Raw genomic sequence first — 8,983 nt, 5'->3', positions numbered from 1 at the left:
GTTGTTTTAATCAATTCTTTCCATTGATCTAAACATAACCAAATTAAAAAAATCCATTCAGCCAAGAAAATTGCTATGATCCTTAACAAATGAATCTTGACACTCCTTTTCCTTATTAGTAGTAATTTTAGATACCATCAATTACAAACTAATTTTGGTTTCATTACTAGTTTAACATTTTGGTTTATAGTTCTTATTTTTTTCTAATTTGCTTTGAATATGAAGATTGGTTTATGGCTTGTTAGATTAAATACTTCATCATATTTCCATGTCAAGACTGTGTTGTACCTCTCTTATAAGTAGTTAAGAAGATCTATTTCTTTTTGTACTAAATTAGATACCATCAATTACAAGCTAATTTTGGTTTCATCAATGGTTTAGCATTTTGGTTGATAGTTTTTTTTTGGTTCTTTTTTGAATATGAAGATAGGTTTATGATTTTTTAGATTATATAATTATCATATTTGCTCAATTCTTCATATTTCAATGTCATGACCCTATCATACCTCTTCTATAAGTAGTCAAGCGTTATGTCTCTTTTTGGGCATACACCTCTCTCATTTTTATCTTTTTGGTTCATTTCTAGAGGTTTTTTTTTTAAAATTTATCTCCACACCATTTAGAGAAAATATTTTCTAGTGTGATCAGTCCTTATGATAGTTTTATTTTAATATTTAAGATAGATCACTTGATCTTCATATGATTTGGAATCTATTGTAAGAACACTTCAAATAATTGAATGAATAGTAATTCATTTGAGTGTTTGTTAAATTCATACTAGTAGTCATAACTAGCTAGCTAGAGGGCTGTGTTGCCAAATTAACAAAGTTGTTATTGACCAAGTAATCCTTTGCACTATTGAATTGTGCTCCAACCGTTACCACATGGTTGACTTAAACAATCTACATTCTTAAGATTTCCAATATGTTTAGAGATTTAAAACTCTCTAGAAGAACCCAATTCTTTGGACGATATCATCTCATCCTTACATATTTAGATATGGTTCATCCTTTAAATTGCTTGATGATTAACTCAGAGTCTCCAAAAAATTAAAGTTACTCAAACTTCCATCTTTTAGACTAAGATAAGCCCATGAAATAAGCATTCATATTCCACATAATTATTTATGTAACTAAACCATAGTTGCATAATTCTTAAAACCCTTCTCCTAGCTGGAGGCATAAGAAACTCCTCCACTTAAGTTACATCTTCAATAACATTTAAATATCCCTTTTTTCTTCTTTATTTGGGTTGTAAAGGTTATTTACTTAAAGAGTAATTTTATTTACATTGTATATTATATATATATTTATAAAGCTATTGACATTTATTTTACAAAAGTGAAGATATCACTATTTATCCTATTCTTTTCCATCTTGGAATTTGGTTAGCCTTACCCTTTTATACTATTTTGAACTCTAAGAGTTTATCATTTCGACTTTCTTCCTTTGTGAACATGGTATGGATAGTTATCTTTTGATACAACCTCCATCTTGGAGCCATTTTTAGTCTTTATGATAGGATGAGACCAATCCAAAGAGATGAAACCCTCTATCTCGACCATTAAAGTTGTTGACAAATAGAGTTAAAAATATAATATTATATACATGATCACAACTCTGTTATTGCTCGACCTCACTATTTCCCTTGCTATAGCCCCCAACTTTGCTAGTGCTTGACCCTTTGGCTAGGTGGACTTCTGCTCCCTTTTCTTTTACGGCCTTACAAAATGGTTCTACTGATGTTATTGAGCTTCTTCAACACTCTGGCCATTGTACTATCGAATGTGCTAACAATGTCCCCTTTTTTGGGGAACCTAAGGATTATATTGTTTGGACTATTATTTGAAGGCGAAGAAAGAACTCTTGCCCTCCTTTTGTGGTATGAGTTTGGCTTTACTTTGTGGGCTTTCCTTTTGCGTTCTAACAATTTTCCAAAGACATAAGATGTTTCTTTCCCAACCTCTCTTGTGATGTGAGTTTTGGCTTTCTCGTTTGGGCAAAGAATTCAATGTCCTTTTCTTTTTCTTTTGTTTTCTCTTGACATCCCTTTTGCTGAATTTGTGTGGTCTTTGTGTTGTTATTGGCCTATTGTTGTTTGTTGGGCTTTGTATTTGTAAAAGAACCAACCTCCTTATTTGATTGTTGCTATTTTCAAAAAAAAATATTTATGACTATAATATTGGGACATGCATAAAGGTCAATAAGAAAATATTTATGCTTTTAATAGTTTAAAAACTTTTTCTATCAAGTTGTATACTATCCTTTTATATGTTTAAAGTCTTGTATTGGATCTGATTTTGGAATTATATAATATTTGTTTCTTGATGATAAGAATAAAGTAAAATGGTAATCATTTTAGTTTACATGCTCAAACATAATTATATGAAAAAATAATGTGACGATTGATTATGATGGATTCTTTTGATTGATTATCATTTTTGTAGGTTGAAATATTAATGATACATCTTAATTATATCTTCCAACACTTTTGATGTTTTTTTTTAAGAAATGCATTTTGCCGTAGAATACAAGTAATATCCATTTTGTTTTAGAATATAAATGTTATTACATAATATTTAAGGTACTAACATCTATGTAATACAAATAGGTAAAAGTAATGTAGATCACCAAAAGACAATAAAGAGTAATATCTTAAAAGAATAAATTTTATAAGGTTCTCACACATGGGATAATACATCATAATTACACCAAGATTTACCTACTCAATAATTCAATAATGATAAAAATGGACCACTAAAAGGTCGATGCATTGTATGAAACATAAAGTAATAATATACATAATCTCACCTTCTTTAGACCACAAACTCTTCTCCGTCTTCTATGTACGAGGCCAAGAATAAGGTTTAAATGCTTTCTCCACCCAATAATAAAGTGGTTATCTCCTTGGAGGTGTTATCTCTTCCAATGCTCAACATGAAAGTCTGAACGCTCAAATCTACATGAAGAACATAGGAAACTCGAACCGACAAGCTCAATAGGCTTCTTTGCATCCCTTATCTCTACATATTTCTCTGTATAATCAAGTCAATATATTGATTTGTTAGTAAAATTGAGTATGCCTTGTGTTTTCTCAACCATTATAGGCCAATCATGACATAATATGAATCTAATGAGGATGCATACAAGCTTACTTGCATTAGGAAGCTTGGAAGCTCCAATTTGTTGCAATCTAGACATTGCTTCACCGTTCTCTCAACCCTATTACAATACTCTACTACCTATGGTTCAAACATAAATCATGCTCTAATATGTAAACTAGATGCAACCTAAGGATCTGCAAAGCTCTTATTGGATTAGTATCAATTAAAATAGAAACATCATGTCCAAAGAGTTTACTAGTTTTTTATTATAGAGTAGCAAAAAAAATGGGGTTGACCCATTACAAAAACAAGATCCAATAGATTTTCAGGCCACCAACGAAACTTAGTCAACACAAAAGGTGCTAATTAGAAAGCATTCAACACTTAACACAAATGAGACTCCCAAATAGAAGGGACAAACTTACACTCCAATAGGAGAAGGGTGAGCATTCTTTCTATGCCTTCAAACAACTATCTAGGTGATACTATTAGTAGGTTCCACAACAAAGGAGGCTCCGCTAGGGTAGCTGTCAGCACAACGACCATAGTGCTAAAGAAGATGAGCATCATCAATATAACCATGGTGCAAGGAAACACAAGCATAGGGAGAAAAAATTCCCTCTTGGAAAAGCTTATGCTATGGTTCAAAGTATTCCTCGTATTGCATCCCTTATTGTAGCCCCTAAAGAGTGTACTAGTTAAATGTACAGGAGTAGCTTTAAATTTAGCTTGTCTATGGTCAACTCTTGCATGAATATGATGTTGTGCTTGTATTGGTTAAACTTATCCAATTCTATCTCTCGAACATTGAGGACACAAATTAACACAATGATCACCTGATCAGGAAAGTATTGTACATACTTCATAATTTTTTTGGGGCTCGTTGAATTTTTTTTTGGGCCCTATTTTATTAGGATTTTGGGCCGATATGTAATTATTAATTGTAACCCTAAAGCGGTAAAAATACTTGTATAAAAGGGCTTAGAGTTAGGGTTTGTTTTATAGTTGTGATGCAAAAATTGGTTCTTACAACGGTATTGAGTTGTAAGGGATTATAGATTGTAATCAGGTTGTAATCACTGGATCGTAATAATATCAAATTTTTTGTTTGTTGGACGTAGCCCATGGATTGGGTGAACCACGTTAAATCTTGGTGTCTCGTGTTCTTTTCTGTGTGATCTATTATTTTCTAATATTGGTTATATTTGCATGTAATTGTTATTTTTTGTTCGTGGTTTAATCCTAACAACCCCCACATACATAACAAGCATATAGGGTCCTTGTATTCCTAGCCTTGTTCCTTATGTTACCATTCATGTTATTATCATTTTGACTGTTGCCCCTATTTTGACTTTGATTTTGATTGTTCATGTTGGAATTCTTGCTAGAATTTCCTTGTCCTCGTCCCCTCATATTTCAATTTTGACAGTGACCTCCTGTATTCCATTTCACTTCTTAGTATTTTCTCTTATTGTAATGCTTGATTCCTATTGAAGACTAAAATTGGTTGTAGTTTTCTTCTTCTTTGGTGACCTTTTCACAAGCTTGGTCCATCATCAGTGGCTTATGCATATCTACCTCAATACCCACTTTAGGTCCCAAGCCCAAAACACACTCGCAAATTTTATATCTCTCATTCATCTAACATTGAAGATCATATTTCAATAGGTGACAAAATTTCTCATGATACTCTGATACTTTCAAGACACCCTGTATCAGACTTTGAAACTTGTTCATTTTCATGTCAATAAATAATTGTGGCAACCATCTCTTGAGAAATAAATGTAAGAATACCTCCCAAGTAATCTTTCTTGGTTGCAACCTTTTTTTTCATTCTCTCACTATCCCACCATGTGGATAACACCCTAGATAACTAGTAAGTGCCCCACATCACTTGAGATAGAAAGGTTTTCAATCTTGAAGTATTTTTCCATAGTTGTAATCTAGGCCTCCGTTGTGCCCCCTAGAGTTCTACTATTAAATGTAGGCAGAGTGATCTTCTTGAAGTCTCTACTAAGTCCTTGCAATCCTATTGCTCTTATTAATGGGTTATGACCCCCTTAAGATCAAATTCCTTTTTAGTTGATTTTCATTTCTCCTATCCTCCTCTCTTTTTGTATGCTTCTCATTTTGGGGATTCTCTTCTTAAAATTCCCTCATATTTTGTTGTAGGTGATCCATATAGGTGCCTTGTTGCTATAATAGGGCTCCTTCTCGAGTCAAAAGCTCAACAATTTGGTATGATCTCTTATAAGGCCCATTATTAGGTCCATTACTTGAACTAGCCATTGGTATTTGTTGTGTACATGGTATCTGATCAAATCCCACACCAAAAAAATGCACATCTTTTAGCATCAAGGTAGACAAAGGTCCTAGAGTTCAATGCAGATGTCTAATACCATATGTAAGGCACTAACATCCACATAATATAAATAGTAAAAAATAATGTAGATCACCCAAAGTTGATAAAGAGTAATACCATAAAAGATTATTTAAAAAAAAAAAAAATGCAAACATGTGAGATAAACATCATAATTAAATTAATATTGACCTAATTATTGATATAATAATGATAAAATGGAACACTAAAGGGTTAGTACATCATATGAAACATAAGGTGATACTGTAACACCCTACCAAAGAACCTAAGATAAATTAATCTATAATGTCACTAAGTTTGCTAAATATTATTTTTAAAGATTAAAACAATCAAGAGATACAAAGCACAAGGAATAACTCACATACATACATAAGCAATACAATAATAGTTATATCTCTCAAGGGTTCCATAACGTTGAATCACACACATAAGTTTAATAAGATTAAATCTGACAAGTAACAAAGTCCATGTCATAGAATAACCATAGGTACAAAATCACATGAAAGAATATACAAGTACATAAGATGCCACATGGCATAACCAAAATACATACTCATCCTTTGCACACATCGTATGGTATGAAGTGCTAAGAGAATATACATCATGAGAAGATACAAAATCCCATAAGATCTCAAATAATCAAATTATAATATACCATAATATGACCATAGAACATAATAAAAAGACAATAAGAATAGAATAACTACACAAGGTACATCTAGCATCAATATCCAACTGTCAGATCTCAATGGTATAAAAAACACTACCACTCGACCTTGTGGAACCACTCCCACTGTGCTAAGGAGATAATCTCAAGTCCCAGATGGATAACAATCCTAAAGTCATAAAAATAATCTAGGTCAAGGACTCTTGATAGCAATCTATCTGAAAGGTATCAAGTACACCAGTAACATCTAATCTTAGAGGTAAAAAAGACACATAGGAAACCTAATATGCATGTGGGCAAGTTTCATCACATTAGTCAACTAGTTACCTTGGTAGTCTCTCTGGACTTTGGTCCCTTAGAGACTGCGTGACATCAATATCCTTTCTTATAGACAAGACATACTAACAAGGGAAGGTCGCAACCAAGTATCCTCTCTACTCCCATCCTAGCCTGCACTAGCACTCAAGGCATGGGCGAGGTAATACACCAACTCTTTTTAATTCATTTAAACCTCATTAATGAAATGTTATTAGTTATTAATACAACTTGTAATGGGTTACCCAGGCAACCCCTTTAGGGCTTCGACCTCCATTGCAAGCTACTTCCTAGCATACACATAGATAACCTACCATAATGTAATGCCCCCATATTTTTAACCTCTTAGAGGAGTTCTTAGCCTTACATTCTCTGATGGCTAAGTGGAGGAATAAGGATAAATTAATTAAATTAATTAAACATGAAGTCACCTTTTAATGTTACTAATGTAATAACCCCAACCAGTTATAACTTCAACAAATACCAAATTCTTTAATAATTTAGTTGTTTGTCATTTCATCAAACGCTTTGGACACAAGGAATATAACACTGATCTAAATGTTGATTGTTCCTAAATGCCAAACTAAAAGAGACATGCTTGCAAACTCCAAATGACGAACAATGACGATATAATTTTATTTTATTGGAACAAATAAACATTGGTTAGAAATGAGAAAATATGCATCTTCAATAATGAGACTTAAGGCAATGCATGCTATGATTTAAATGATATTCTAATTCCCTTTGACAACTCCTAAAATAAAATTTTGATATAAATCAATCTACAATAGATTTAAAAAACCCTACTAATGCCCTAAAATGTCTACTCTCAAACAATGCAAAATGTAATAGATAGAAACTTGGAATTGCTCCAAAAATATGATTTTTACTATAGCGAGTCGCTATAGTGATGCCACTGTAGCAAATATGTACTGCAGCAAATTGGTACTATAGCAAATATGTACTGTAGCAAATATGTACTGTAGTAATATTTGACTTAATCCTTCAATCTTACTCTACAAATCTAACCCCGGGCCACAAAATTGGCACAATGAAAAGACTGATTTTTCTTCTCCAACAACTGCATCCCTTTAGAAGATATTTCACCCCCTCAGTTATGAAAATCAATGTGAGTGTTTGTTCCCAATGATCAACGTAGCAACTATAGAAACCCTTGGCTCCACAAGCTACTTGGCTCCATAAGCTACTAGATAAAGAAAATGACAACACATTCAATGATCAACAATGAGGTTGCCCTCCCTATTTATTCTTTTCCTCCAATAGATGGACCTCCTTCTAGAAGAAATAAAATAATATTTAATTCCTCCTTTTAGAAGATTCTTTTAATTAATTTATTTAACTTTAATCACTTTTAATTAAATTAATTAAATATAAACTTACCTTTTAGTTTTAATTTATTTAATGACTTTATAAGAAATTAATTTAATCAATTTCTCCTTATTCCTCCACTTAGCCTTTAGAGAATGCAAAGGCTAAGAACTCTTCTAGGAGGCTAAATTGATGGGGACATTAGACCTAAGCTCATAAAAAATATAAATCATAAAAACACAACATTCACCTTAGTTCTATACATGCAACTAGAAAGCCCCAATAAATAATTGATCGAAACCTCATAGGTTACACCAAGAATATCACAATATTCACCTCACTCCTATATAAGCAACTAGAAAGTACCAATAGATAACTGATCAAAAATCTCATAGGTTACCCTAAAAAAATCACAATACATGAGCTTACAAAAAAAGAACTCGATCTCATCACAGAAGCAAGTGAATCTAGCACATTGGTTGGGAATAAAATCATCGTGACAAAACAACATCACATAACAACATCATAAAACCATCACTTCCCAGACCTATGGTAAACAATCCTACTAGGCCAAACTACTTGGTTCTCCCCCGAAAAACATCACAAGATAAAATATGACATTTTGACATACATTTAAACAAGTGTAGTTATTTAGTCATTTGAAAAAAAAATACAATTCCATAAAATTTGATTTGCATCAAATTCAAATTTTCATTTCATAACCATTTCATAGTTGGATAAAGGTTATCAATCATGCAATATTATCATGTTATTAATTTAAATAATCTTAAATCATGAATTATTTAATTAGCATAAATGTATATTATTAGATTAAATCTTAATATCAATTTCATTTCTAATATATTAATTTGATTTCTATTCAAGTCTAATATTATTTTTTCCTTTTCCTTTGATTCATAATGCAGCTTGAGATAACTCAAACTTGAAATTATAATTATAATTAAACTATTTACAATTTGTCTGATATATTTAAATATTCATAACTAGATGTTATATAGTTAACTACAACTCTTCTTTAAATATATCAACGTCACAAATATATATTTATTTACTTATAACTCCATTTGCATTAATAAATATATAACAAGTTATAACCCACTTAGAGTTTTTAAAAAGAATTAATATTAAAAACTCACTTATAAGAAAATAAGTAATATTTATTTATTTA

This window comes from Cupressus sempervirens, chromosome 11 (assembly GCF_028749045.1).
Source record: "Cupressus sempervirens isolate cs-2001-9-10 chromosome 11, ASM2874904v1, whole genome shotgun sequence".
In the NCBI taxonomy this organism is placed as follows: domain Eukaryota; kingdom Viridiplantae; phylum Streptophyta; class Pinopsida; order Cupressales; family Cupressaceae; genus Cupressus; species Cupressus sempervirens.
This window is presented reverse-complemented; position numbering follows the sequence as displayed.